This window comes from Engraulis encrasicolus, chromosome 13 (assembly GCF_034702125.1).
Source record: "Engraulis encrasicolus isolate BLACKSEA-1 chromosome 13, IST_EnEncr_1.0, whole genome shotgun sequence".
NCBI lineage: Eukaryota > Metazoa > Chordata > Actinopteri > Clupeiformes > Engraulidae > Engraulis > Engraulis encrasicolus.
Window position 1 is genome coordinate 27214273 of NC_085869.1, and position 12865 is coordinate 27227137.

At 41.0% G+C, this 12865-nt stretch overlaps 1 long non-coding RNA gene across 1 annotated transcript; it reads left to right on the forward strand.

Moving 5' to 3' along the window:
- The first annotated feature begins 7308 nt into the window (after positions 1–7308).
- Positions 7309–9370, forward strand: LOC134461641 (uncharacterized). Its single transcript, XR_010037346.1, has 3 exons — positions 7309–7636; positions 8638–8709; positions 8832–9370. It is a non-coding gene; the product is annotated as an uncharacterized LOC134461641 (long non-coding RNA).
- Positions 9371–12865: the final 3495 nt, after the last annotated feature.

Sequence of the window (12865 nt, forward strand, 5' to 3'; positions counted from 1 at the left end):
GTTTGAAGAAAAAAGTATTAATATTTATATTTTCTAGCGGCATGTCTCTAAGTTGGCTAATAGCGTGCGCAATACATTTGCTATGCGCAGCAGAGTCCTGGTATGGTGTCAGTGAGCACCATAGCAACAGAGCTTTACCATAGAGACGTATATGAAGAGGAGTGGGTGGGTCTACCTCTGAAACCAAGTTAGTCCAGTGGTGTCAAACCAAGGACCTTTAGGGTCTTTAGTAAATCAGAACATAATATTAAAATCAAATCAAATCCTTACTAATTAATGTGTGCTACGAGTCAAGATGGTGTATGTGGTTAAATCCACTGCTAATAACAGGCTGATTAACACGGCAACGCTTTACCACAGAAATGTACCATCAAGGACAGAAAGACATTGGTGCTGCTGGTAATGTGGATACAGTAGGGCCTACTGTATTTTGCTAATAATGAAAATTGATCACACTAATAAGTGAAGAACTAAGAAACTGGGATGGAATTTGAAAAAGCTCATGAAAGCTACTGAAATTGATAAAGAAATGAAATGAAAGTAATTGTGGTTTCCTGTTTCATATCTAGGTGTTGCCAGTACATTATAATGCGGGTATTAACAGAAAGCTGTGTTGTGCTGAGAGTGGCAAGGGTGCTCAGTAAGCAGGCGGAATTGACCATTACATTACATTGCATTTCATTTAGCTGACACTTTTATTCAGAGCGACTTACATTTGCTTTTCTTCAGGGTATTGGTTACAGTCCCTGGAACAATGTGGGGTTAGATGCTTTTCTCAATGGCACTTCAGCCATGGATGCAGGTGTAGGGAGAGGTCAGGTGGGATTCGAACCTACAACCCAGGGCCGTCGTTAGACCTATTTTAGGGGGGGCTTTAGCACCCCCCTACATTAGTATTAGCCCCCCCTTTAACGATTTTGAAAAAAAAAAATGAAAAAAAAAAAAACAATTAAAAAAAAAAAATATATATATATATATATATATATATATATATACATAGGCCTATATATATATATATTTTTTTTTTACATTTTTCCAAAAACAAATGCAGTAAAGCACTGTATACGAACCACCAAGAAGGCAAGTTAATCTGTACGGCGGAGCATTAGGATCAATAGGAGAAATATATTTAGCAAATCTCTGAGAAAGGAACTCAGAATTTTTTAGAAAAAAGTCACAATTTTCGAGTCAAAAGTTCAGAGAAAAAAGTCGAAAATGTAAAAGTCGAAAATTTCGAGAAATAAAGTTGAAAGTTTTGAGATGCAAAGTCAAAAGTTTTGACATATTAAGTCAAACATTTCGTGAAAAAAGTCAGAAATGTGAAGAAGGCGATCCTCGGAAGTGACATTCACTGGCGGTCAGTGGACATGAATAGCCCAGCCCCTGTACCAGTTTATACCGCCTGGGCTAGGCCAGAACTGGGCCAAACTAAGAACTGTTGTCCAGGTAACAGGTCCTCCTCAACTGCCAGGGCCACCAGTTAGCCCTGGTGCTTACAGGTCATTTTTGAATGGGTTACCATGGCTACCATTCCATTTAGAATTTTCAGTTGGCCTGCAGTATAAACGCAGCAGGAACTCTAGCCCTGGGCTTCAGTTCCCAGGGTTCAGTTCCTGGGCCTAAGTTCCTGGGCCAATGGCCTGCAGTATTGTTAGCAGGAGCGCTACAATCCACAGCAGAAGTCCAATGTGCAGGTTTCAGAAAGGAGTCGAAGACGAATAACTCACGTCAGCCTCAAGGCATATTTATTTTAAGTATGAATAAAAACACACTGCTCAGGAGCGGTTGGGCCATGACTCAAGGGCACTCAAGAGAATGATCGATCCCAGAACATTCATTTATATAGGGGGTGTGACGTCACCAATCATATACATCTCATATTAAATAGGTAACACCCCCTTGTGGCGTGGAACAGATAAGTACTGGTACAGAATACACACAGTCAATCATACACACATGTCAACACTCCCACTTATGAGTGACTCGTATCCTGTACAGCTTTTAACAATCAGAATATACACAGAATTAAATCAAAAACATTTCACATAGTACACACAGTACTTAACATATTTACAACATGTCAGACACTACTACCAAACATGACTCCTGAAAATTTCCTCAGTTTAACCTTTGAGACAGGCTTGGTCATAGCATCTGCTATCATCTCATCTGTTGGACAGTACACAAGTGTCATCTTCTCATCTCTAATAGTAGACCTTATGAAGTGATACTTGATGTCTATATGCTTGCACCTCTGTCTGCACACAGGATTCTTCACAAGTGCAATGGTGCCCTGGTTATCCTCATGAACAACAGTTTGAACATATTCATAGGAATCCATACCCTTAAGTAATTGCTCTAGATAAATACATTCCTGTATTGTGAGAGCTAAAGCCATGTACTCGGCTTCACAAGTGGATAATGCTACTGTGGGCTGCTTTTTACTCTTCCACGATACCAGTGAGCTCTCTTTACTCATGCTCACACAGTAGCCAGACGTGCTCCGTCTGTCGCTGGTGTCTGCACCCCAGTCTGCATCACTGTATGCCCGAAGGCCTAAACCATCGCTGCTTTTCTTAAAAGTCAGCTTCTTGTCAGTCGTACCTTTAAGATAACGCAGTGCATGTTTAACTGTCACCCAGTTTTCCTCTGTGGGGTTTGCAAAGTGTTGTGAAAGCTTACCAACCACATAACTAAGATCAGGTCTCGTACAAGTAGCTAAGTAGATCAGACTACCTACAGCTTCCCTGTATTTTGTTACATCTGTCATCTTGGGTGCATCGTCAGTGTATTCAACCTTTTGTTCACATGGTGTTTCACGTGTTCTGCAATCCTGCATATCAAAACGCTTGAGAATCCTCTCAGTGTACCTCTGTTGTGACATGGTTACACATTCATCAGTCTGACTGAAGTCTATGCCTAGGAAGTGTTTCAACTTGCCCAGGTCTTTCATTTTAAACCTGCTCGAAAGCATTGCTTTTACCTGCTCTAGGCTTTGTGTGTTGCTTGCTGCGATGATAAGATCATCCACCCAAATGACAATTATGACCTTCCCTGCCTGCTCTGACTCTTTTGTGTATACACAATGGTCTGCTGGATTCTGTTTAAAGTCATCATTAATCAAACATGTGTGTAACATTTCGTTCCAGTTACGTCCCGACTGTTTTAAACCATAAATTGACTTTTGTAGTTTACACACTAGGTTGTTTCCTACTTTTTCATAACCGTCAGGTTGCTCCATGTAAATGTCTCGGTCAATGGGTGCGTGTAAGTATGCTGTCTTTACGTCCATTTGGTGTAGCACCAAGTTCTCCTGGGCTGCCTTTTGCATGAGTACACGCACACTCGTCATGTTTGCCGTGGGGGAGAATGTCTCACCATAGTCGATCCCCTCTCTCTGGCTATACCCCTTCGCCACAAATCTGGCCTTGTACTGCTCACGTCCGTCACCACCCTCTTTAATAGAGTACACCCACCTACCTCCCACTGTCTTTCTGCCCTCTGGCAATTTGGTCAGGGTAAAGGTTTGGTTCTCCTCTAGTGACTGCATTTCCTCGTCCATTGCCCTCTTCCATTTACCTGCTTGTGGTGATGCCATAGCCTGCTTAAAGGTCAGTGGCACGCCACACACTGCTCGGTAACAATAGTCGACACTGGTGAGTGTACTATCATCATCACCATCACTGTCTTCCTGAGTAGAGTAAGCACTGAGGTAACTCGGGGGCTTACGCTCTCTAGTGGGGTACCTCCCACTGCTTGGGGCCTGTGGTGTCACCATGTGGTGCTCCTCACCATCATCCTCTGGGGATTGTGGACTGTCAGTCTGGGTGCCTTGTACTTTTCGAAGAAGGTAACAATGTTCTTGTGGCGCCTAATGGTGCAAGGTTTAACATTGATGTGTGTGACAGAATGTATTACTTGCCGACCGAATGTGATGAAAGTGATGTGTGCAATGTTAGCCATGATATCCAAACCTGGCATGAAATTATGGGGCATTGTAACTACGATGACATACTGAAACTGCAAGATGTTACAGTAGGCATGCACATTAAAGGTGCAAAGCGTAAGCCTGACAAGGAATGTCATGTATGCATAGAGGGGAAGTTTACTCAGTCGAGAAACAGAAATGAGGCAAACACCTGTTAGCAACCACACTCCCTCAGTCTCGACACATACGGTATACTACCTCCTGAATATCACATCATGCAGCATAAACTATAGCTCCTGCAGCCATGGATCCCCGGTGTCCTGCCGAACCGTCAAGAAGAGTGTGGATGTCATGTGAATGTTTGACTTGACTTGACTTCATGTTGCTGCTCTTGGAACAATCTGCCCGACCACATCCAGAATAGGCTACCCCTTCACTGGCCATGTTTAAGCAACATCTCTCACATCTCTTCCTCCTGGAGGCTTATGGCTGCGTTCCACAAGCACATTCACTTGCACCAGAGATTTTATTAACAGGAAGAACTTTGCTTGCGCTCACGCCCTGACGCGCGCAGACACACTTAGCTACACGATAGCCTACCCTGGGAAGCGACCTTGGGTGTTTTGGAAGGCGCTATAAAACGAAAGTATTATTGTTATTATTATTATTGACTTGACTTCAGTCGACTGTCTCCCTCCCAGTCCCAGCCACTCTCACTGGTCTCAGCCATGAGTCCACCGCCAGTGAATGTCACTTCCGTGGAGGACCGCCTTCTTCATATTTCTGACTTTTTTCTCGAAATTTTCGAGTTTGTATGTCAAAACTTTTGACGTTGCATCTCAAAACGTTTAACTTTATTTCTCGAAAGTTTTCATTTTTAAATTTTCGACTTTTTTCTCAAAACCTTTGACTTTATTTCTCGAAAATTTTGACTTTTTTCTCGAAAATTCTGAGTTCCTTTCTCAGAGATTTGCAAAATATATGTCTCCTATTGAGCCTAATGCTCTTCCGTAAATCTGAATACAAGTTCCTGTTTGCTTATTTATTGTTTAATGCCACTTTACTGCACAGCAATAAAAGTAAAAAGTAGCCTAAATAGGTTAGTTTTCCAAGTAAGGAACCTGTTTGAATGAATTGCTTCCAGTCCACTGCTTCTCCTGGAGATGCGCAGTAATAACTCCTTAAAGTTCCTAGTCCTTGTGTAAATTATGCTCTGCATTTTTATGTAATCATTTTAACTAACGTACATAATATTCATCAGTTGAAACATTTTGAAATGTTTTGTTTAGCTTACATATAAGGAATGTTCATTAAAATGTGAATTAAAAAAAAAATCACTGTGTTTAAAAATCGGTATGGTGCTCTTAAAATAATTGTTCAAGAGGACGCTTTTGCACAGCTCTGTAGGTGGGCAGGGGCGTAGGATATTATGCATGGGCGTAGATTTTGACATGTCTCGACCAATATTAAAGGGATATAAAATAGTCCCGACCAATTTTTGCCATATTAATGATTAATACAATTGAAGAAGAAAAAAAAACAGAAATAACTGAACGAAAATCTACATTGATTAGTTTAATATTTCGACATACTATGAAGTGGTAGCATTCATTTTAAAAACATTTTAAAATATAGCTGCAAGCAGCAATGCGGGGCCAAGCAGTAAACTTGCCCAAGTCGCCACGGCAACAGAAGGAACTGCAGCGCCCCCTTTGGCCCAAATCTCGCCAATGTTGGTGTGCATTCTTTGGAGGGGAGTGTGATCATGTGAACCAAGTTAAGTTTGAATCCATTAAAAGGCTGCCGAGATATGAGCTCACCTCCTGTTATCTGTTGGTGGCGCTAGAGTGTTTGAGCTGGGGATCCGAATTTTTTGGGGGGAAGTCATGGGATGGACTAGTGTGTGTGCAAAAAGAAATCCAGCAGAATCTGACAAATGGTTGCTGAGATATGACCTCACTTCCTGTTTCGCCACTTTTATGACAATTTTGATTGGCTGTCACGGGCAAACGATAAGAGGTAGAAAAAGATCTTTCAGTCTGAAGATGATCTGTACCTTTTTGCAGGTCATTATGACATGTGGGACAAGTAGAATTTTATTCAATTTTACAAAATTCGAAATGGCGGATTTTCTCCTCTGGGTTGACATGACAACATATAGTGCGTTGGATTCGGCTTGGCCCAAGGATTCTAGTGATGGTAATATATTTTACATTGGGCATATGGTTTAAAAGCTACAGGCAAAAATGTAGCTAATATTTTGACAGATCCTAGCTGAAACCGACAAAGGGTTGCTGAGATATGACCTCACTTCCTTTTGCCACTTTTACGACAATTTTGATTGAATTGAACATGAAACTCAGTACAGAGATACAATATACCGAATTTCGGGCAAAATGGTCAAAAATTGTGGGAGGAGTAGCATTTTTATTGAATTTCACAAAATTCAATATGGCTGGAAAACCATCTAGGCGGAAAATGACGTCATAGGGTGCGTTGGATTCGTCTTGACCCAAGGATTCCAGGGATTTCATTTTTATGAAAATTGGCCCAGCGGTTCAAAAGTTACAAGCAGAAATGTACCTGCAACTTTGACCTGCTGGTGGCGCTAGAGTGTTGGGGCTGGGGTCCTATAAATTGCTGTGGGTAATGCTGAGACTGGCCCGAATGTGTGTGCCGATTTACAGCATTTTCCTACCTACGGTTCTATGGGCTGCCATAGACTTGCTAAGGAGAGGAAAGATGTCTACGTAATAATAATAAGAATACCAGCTAATACATTAGGGGCCTTCGCCAGCTTCGCTGCTTGGCCCCTAATTAGCTAGTTAGTGAGCTATGATGACTCATGCCGCTATTAGACAGGTCATCAGCTGGGAAAATTAGGCCTTTCGTCCTACCGCACTTTTCTCTGTGGATTACTGACCAGAAGACCAATTGGAAGAAATTGAAACATGTGGCAACCTTTTTGCTCAGAATTCAATATGGCAGATATTTTCCAAAATGACTTGTTTTCATGCATTATTACATTGTACTATGAGGTGATATTCATGAACGATTAACTACTTTCAGCACTATTCTGTCCTATTTCCTTACATACATGTTTACAAAGGTTGACTAAACTAAAACAAATGAAAATAAAGTTGGCCACCTTGCAATATCCAAAGGAAAGTGCTGAAAATAATGATTGAAATGCACATAGAGAGTCTATGGCTGGGAAAATTATGCCTATTGTCCTGTCAGGGTTTGTATGGCGTCATTATCGGGACAAAAGGTCCACGAGCGCCACCTACTGCACACGCGAGGTATTTTATTCTGCGCGCGCGTGTAGACACTCTCGCGCGCGCGATTTTGCTCTGCGCGCGCGCAAACGCTGCCACGCGCGCGCAAACACCGTCTCACGCGCGAGAGGTGACATGAATTTCCTCACGCGCGCGAGCAGAAATATGAATATTTAAATTATCTCCTCCCACTGATTAGCATAACCAACGAGGCGGAAGTTTGTTTAGTCTGAAATAATCAGACACAGATCTCAAGAGCAATTGTTGATATCGTTGCTACGGTAACTGCAGCTCGCGTTTACTGACGAGTGGAATGACTGAAGGTTGCATATACCTCTATTTCTTACCCATTTTTATGAAAACATTGTTTTTAATTGTTTATTTCATGGGCGAACTTGTTGAGATTCGCAGACAGCAGATGAGGAATAAAGTGAGTAGACATTTCATCAAATAGGCTATGGTTCGTGTCCTGTCCAGCTTCATTTTGCTCACGACGAGTGTGTTTTAAGAGCTTAAAGTTAGCAGGCTAGGTATTTGGCATGATGACAAAGTTGTTTTGCAAAGAAGACCAAAATGCACGTTTACAGAGACCTTAAGTTAACATGTTGTAAGTGCAATGTTTCACTGAAATCCAGCTCCGTGCATGCTGCATGACTGAGAGACATACCGGTACAAACCTGTTTCCTACGATGGTCCAGTCAGATATTTGTAATGTAGGCTATAAGGATTCAAGTGTGTTTGATACTTTTGCTGGTAAGCATTGCAATAAAAGAGGGAGCCGGATAGTCAATCGAAATCGGTTGGAACAATCTTTCATTTTGCCACTGTCGTGTTCTCCATAGCTGGTGACGACAGTGGGCAAGACGGCCGCAGTTGACTTGAGACCGGAGACCGAAATATGGATTTAATGTAGGCTATGTATTCAGCGATCCAACGGGTATACACAAGGAGGTCTACATAAGTCATTGGATATACACAACTAGAGCTCTAGGTGAATTTAGCCTACATTGCATCAAAGAGCTCACTCTGTGCTTTGGAATGAAATGATGAAGTGGATAGAAAATGAACCGTGCGCGGAGTATCCAGTAGATGGCGTCGACACACTGTAAATAACCAATGACACTACAATACTGACACAAGCACAATGATTAGGCTAGAAAGATCACTTTCTCAAAGTACTGCAATTACTCCCAGGAAGTTGACTGGTTCATGGAAAATGGTAGAGCAATACCGGCCTCTTCGAATATAGAGTTGAATAATTGAATCTTTAAGAAGTGACATAAATGGTACAGATCAATACACTGTATTTACCTGCTCTCTTTGTGTCACTTGGCTAGTACATTTAATGCAATGTGATACCAGTGCAATGCAATACATTTAATAAAAAAGGTGCAGACATTTTAAAAAATAAATAAATAAATCTGCCTTCAGTTGCTGATCGGCGGCCCTTGTACGGAGGTGGTCACACACAGCCAACGAAACCACATGGGCAACATGGAAGAGGTCAGTGTGCAGCCCAGCTTGTCTGACCCAAGCCATTTAAGTGGTTAAAGAATTTAGTGAATCCATCTACACATGCCATATCTGCAGGGGCCTAATCTGTCTACCTTTTTTACATGTTGCAGCAATTGCCAAAGCTTTTGGGCCTTTGCCTGGATTTCATCACACAGCAGCAATAGGTCTCTAGGACTCTGGTTAGGTAGCCTGTATACACTTTATTTCTGGAAGGTGATGTGGGTGTCATGTTACTTCAGCAAGCAGCACAACGCACACAGTTCATAACATTTCATCCAGGCAAGTTTTTCTCATTTTCATTTAGGGAGCTGCCAATCCCAATAGTGGTAACACAAGTGCAGAGATTTCATGTAGACTATTGAACTCAACTAAAGGGGTCACTAGTAACATAATAATAACAGCAATAGCAACACCACACGCACAAAGTAAATTGAATAATTGTTGTGATTCCAAATGACCTATTCTTGATTAAGGCACAATCTCTACATTTCTTTGCTGTACAGGAAATTCAGGCATACTGCATATCGGCAGTTGGTGAGATGGCGTGGGAGTTCCTAGGCTATGTTTGGGTTCCACTGCCATCCTATGCCGTCACAAAGATCTGGCAGATCTTTAAATCCACACATCGTACAGGTTTCCAGGATGTGATTTATTTGTGGCAAATAAAGACATTTCAATGTACAGTACACCTGAATCAGATGTATTTGTTATAATGCATTTCTTAACCTCAGTAATGGTTTTTAATGCATATTTAGGTTTTCACATGTATATTTATACACTGTATAGTATAGTATAGTATAGTATACTGTATAGTAGGCCTAGTTCCCTGATGATATATTACAAGCTATGATAACCAACTGCAGAATGTCTCAAAAAGGCCTTGCCAACAGCAACAAAAAAGTGGCATGCCTGATACAAGACTGAAAATCACCCCCTAAAAATGGGATAACATAGTTAAAGAATACATTTACAGATTCCTGACACTCAAGACAGTATTTTAGAGTTTTAAATAGGTCTCTCTGATGCCACAGTATGAAAAGACGAGAGATAATATCGGTGAAAATGGAAAAAAGTGTCTTAGTAAATGTTTGAAGAGCTGCAGGGAGGGCTATACTTAACCAAAATGTTCTCGAAAGGTGTCGGATGAAAGCTCAGAGTCTCCCCTTCGCAATGATACCACACATAACAAAATTAACCATCCCTATATGTCTTAAAGGGCCAGTAGGAAGACAGTCACCCATCTTAAAAACCTTTATTTTTGATGGGGGGTGTTACTTTAATGCTGGCCAAAAACCTACATTTGAAAATTGTATTTAGGTTGAAAACATACAACCACACCATGCCATTTGAGACAAGTAACCTTAAAATACAAAAGCTCAAAGTTACCCAAAATAGTCATGCAGTGATATAGATCTGTAGCACACATGTTTATTTTGTTGGCACTCTTTCTGATGTTGACATTGGAATGGCGGTTGTTAGGAAGACTTTCACAAAATAGCACTGGTAAGACATGAAAACTACCTTCACCCCTGTACTGCTCCTGGCCCCTGTTGTGGCCCCTGAGCTGAACAGTCAATGACCGTGACATGATATACATACATTTCTGTATATTATATATTTTCACCATAAAACAATTATTTTTTGCCAATGTATGTGACCCCTGAAAAAATAACCCCCGTCCCTTAAGTTGTGCACAAGGGTCAAGATGTCTGCGTGAAGGAAACATCTCACATCGCATGTCCTTATGTGAAATTCACCAGAAAAAACATCAAAAGTATATCGCTAGTCATACAGCAAAATGCAGGGGAGTCAATGCATGGGTAGTAAATACATGTACGTACATGTGAGAATGCTAGATTTTATTGTATGGAAACATTACAAAGAACATATTTTACACTGTGTGTGTGTGTGTGCCCTGTGGTGGGGAAGAATTGTGATAACATGCACGACAAGAGATTTTTTTTTCTCTGTAGGGTGCAGCATTTGGCATCACACCAACACTGATGCCACTACCTTCACACCCACACACTGTTGCAACTAACTTCCAGTGGAAACTTTTTGACAGTTGTTTGTGTGTTTCTGCACAGGTGTGTGTGTGTGTGTGCGTGTGTGTGTGTGTGTGTGTGTGTGTGTGTGTGTGTGTGTGTGTGTGTGTGTGTGTGTGCGTGTACATGTGCATGTGCATGTGCGTGTGTGCGCATGCATTCTTCCTGTTGTTGGTTAAGTGTGTGTTGTTGTATTTGAATTGAATTGTACTTGAATTGAGTTGAACCACACAGACAGGCAATGAGTATAATAAGGACACCAGACCTTTCACTGGGACTAAGGATAGTTGTTCTGCCAATTGTTATGCTCAATAAAAAAAAATAAAAAAAAGTTAATTTAGGAGCCCTGGACTCCTGGAAAGTTTGGTTGAGGTGCTCTTTTGATGGGGAAAAAAAACTGAAAATGCAAAACGGAAGAAAATCCAAGGCACTCTCCTTTTGAAAAACTTAAAAAGCCTTTATTGTGATGGCTTTGTCATGTTAGACATTTAAAAGACCCCTTATGCTCAATTGCTCAACAGTTTGGCAAACGGTTGTCCCAATTAATGATTCATCCACTTGGTCGGCTGAACCACTCCAGCCACAAACAGTGTATAGTCTCTGACACCACTTTTTTATATTTATGTATAGGCCTATATATATATATATATATATATATATATATATATATTTATTTTTAGTAGAGAATGGTTAACATTTGACTGCTAAAAGTTGTCTGGCACAGCTTTGATGTTGTGTAATTCCTTAAGGACTTAGACTATGACTACACTGATTAGGTTTAACCCGTTAAGACAGAGTTATAAATTTGCTGTTACCAGAATGGCAATGACCAAGTGTGCATTACTAAAGGCCCTGTGTTATGTCATAGTGGTGTACTATGGTAGCTTTCAATGACTATTACAGCGTGCCACTGGAGGTACGGTGCGTATTAAGGGGCTATGATTTTGGTAGTAGCCTGATAAACCAGACTAAATGTGAGATTGGATGTTTAATTTAGTCTGGCCCCGATGAATGATACATCCAAAGATTGTTGATGAGAACAACCCGTTGTCTTTCAAACCGTGTCTGTGCCTATAGGCCAACGCTCTGACCAATCAGCGCAACTGACAATTACCACCATCAAAGAAAGTGGTTCCACATTTTATAGCCTGTCGGTAAAATGGCGAAAAACTCCTTCTAATTCTTTCAAAACTGATTCCAAAGCTGAGTCAAACGAGAGCTGTTCAATCCTTCTTGTTATTGTGCTTTCCCCAGCGTCGCAAGCTTCGTCGTCACTCCCTCAAAACCCCACCCGCTTGGATCCAAAACAAATCTCTGCGTTGTGATCGGTTTTGCCAGATTCCAGAGCATTTTCAGGGCAGTTCACGTTGTGTGTTTATTTTTACTGTCATATAAAATGTTTGTATATTTCATAGGAAACTTGAATAAATATTGTGCATGATCTTAATACATCCTTTCCATATGGGTAGGCCTCATTTGTACATTTTATTGTCATGTCATGGGTATAGTCATGTGTGATCGGTTAGGGCGTCAGACTTGTAGCCCAAAAAATGCTGGTTCGTATCCCGATCTGCCAGGTTGGTGGGGGAATAATTAACCTGTGATCTCCCCCATCCTCCTCCATGACTCAGGTACCCTGAGCATGGCACTGTCCCTCTGCGCTGCTCCCTTGGGGAGCCACTTGCGGCTACCCCCTTAAATGGGTGAGGCATTACTTTGCTTTTGATTTCATATAAAAAACATAGAAGGCCATCATAGAATACTTATATGATACATACACAATTATAATTTTAAAAAAATGTATGTTTATATGCATATACATTTCATACAAAAAATGCACACATTATTTGTAAATGCTATACAAACTTTGTACTTTATTAGTTTCACTTAATAGTTTGTAGGAGATGTCACTAAAGGAGCCATACATGGCATATATATTTTTATACCAATACTTTTACAAGGATTTACACAGATTTACCACTAACAGAGTTTTCACACCTGGTCCGCTCCAAAGTGTACCCAGATCCCTCAGAAGCGAACCGCACTGAGACCTTGGTTGACGTGGTCTCAGTTCGGTTCGCTTATGAGTTCTGAAAAGT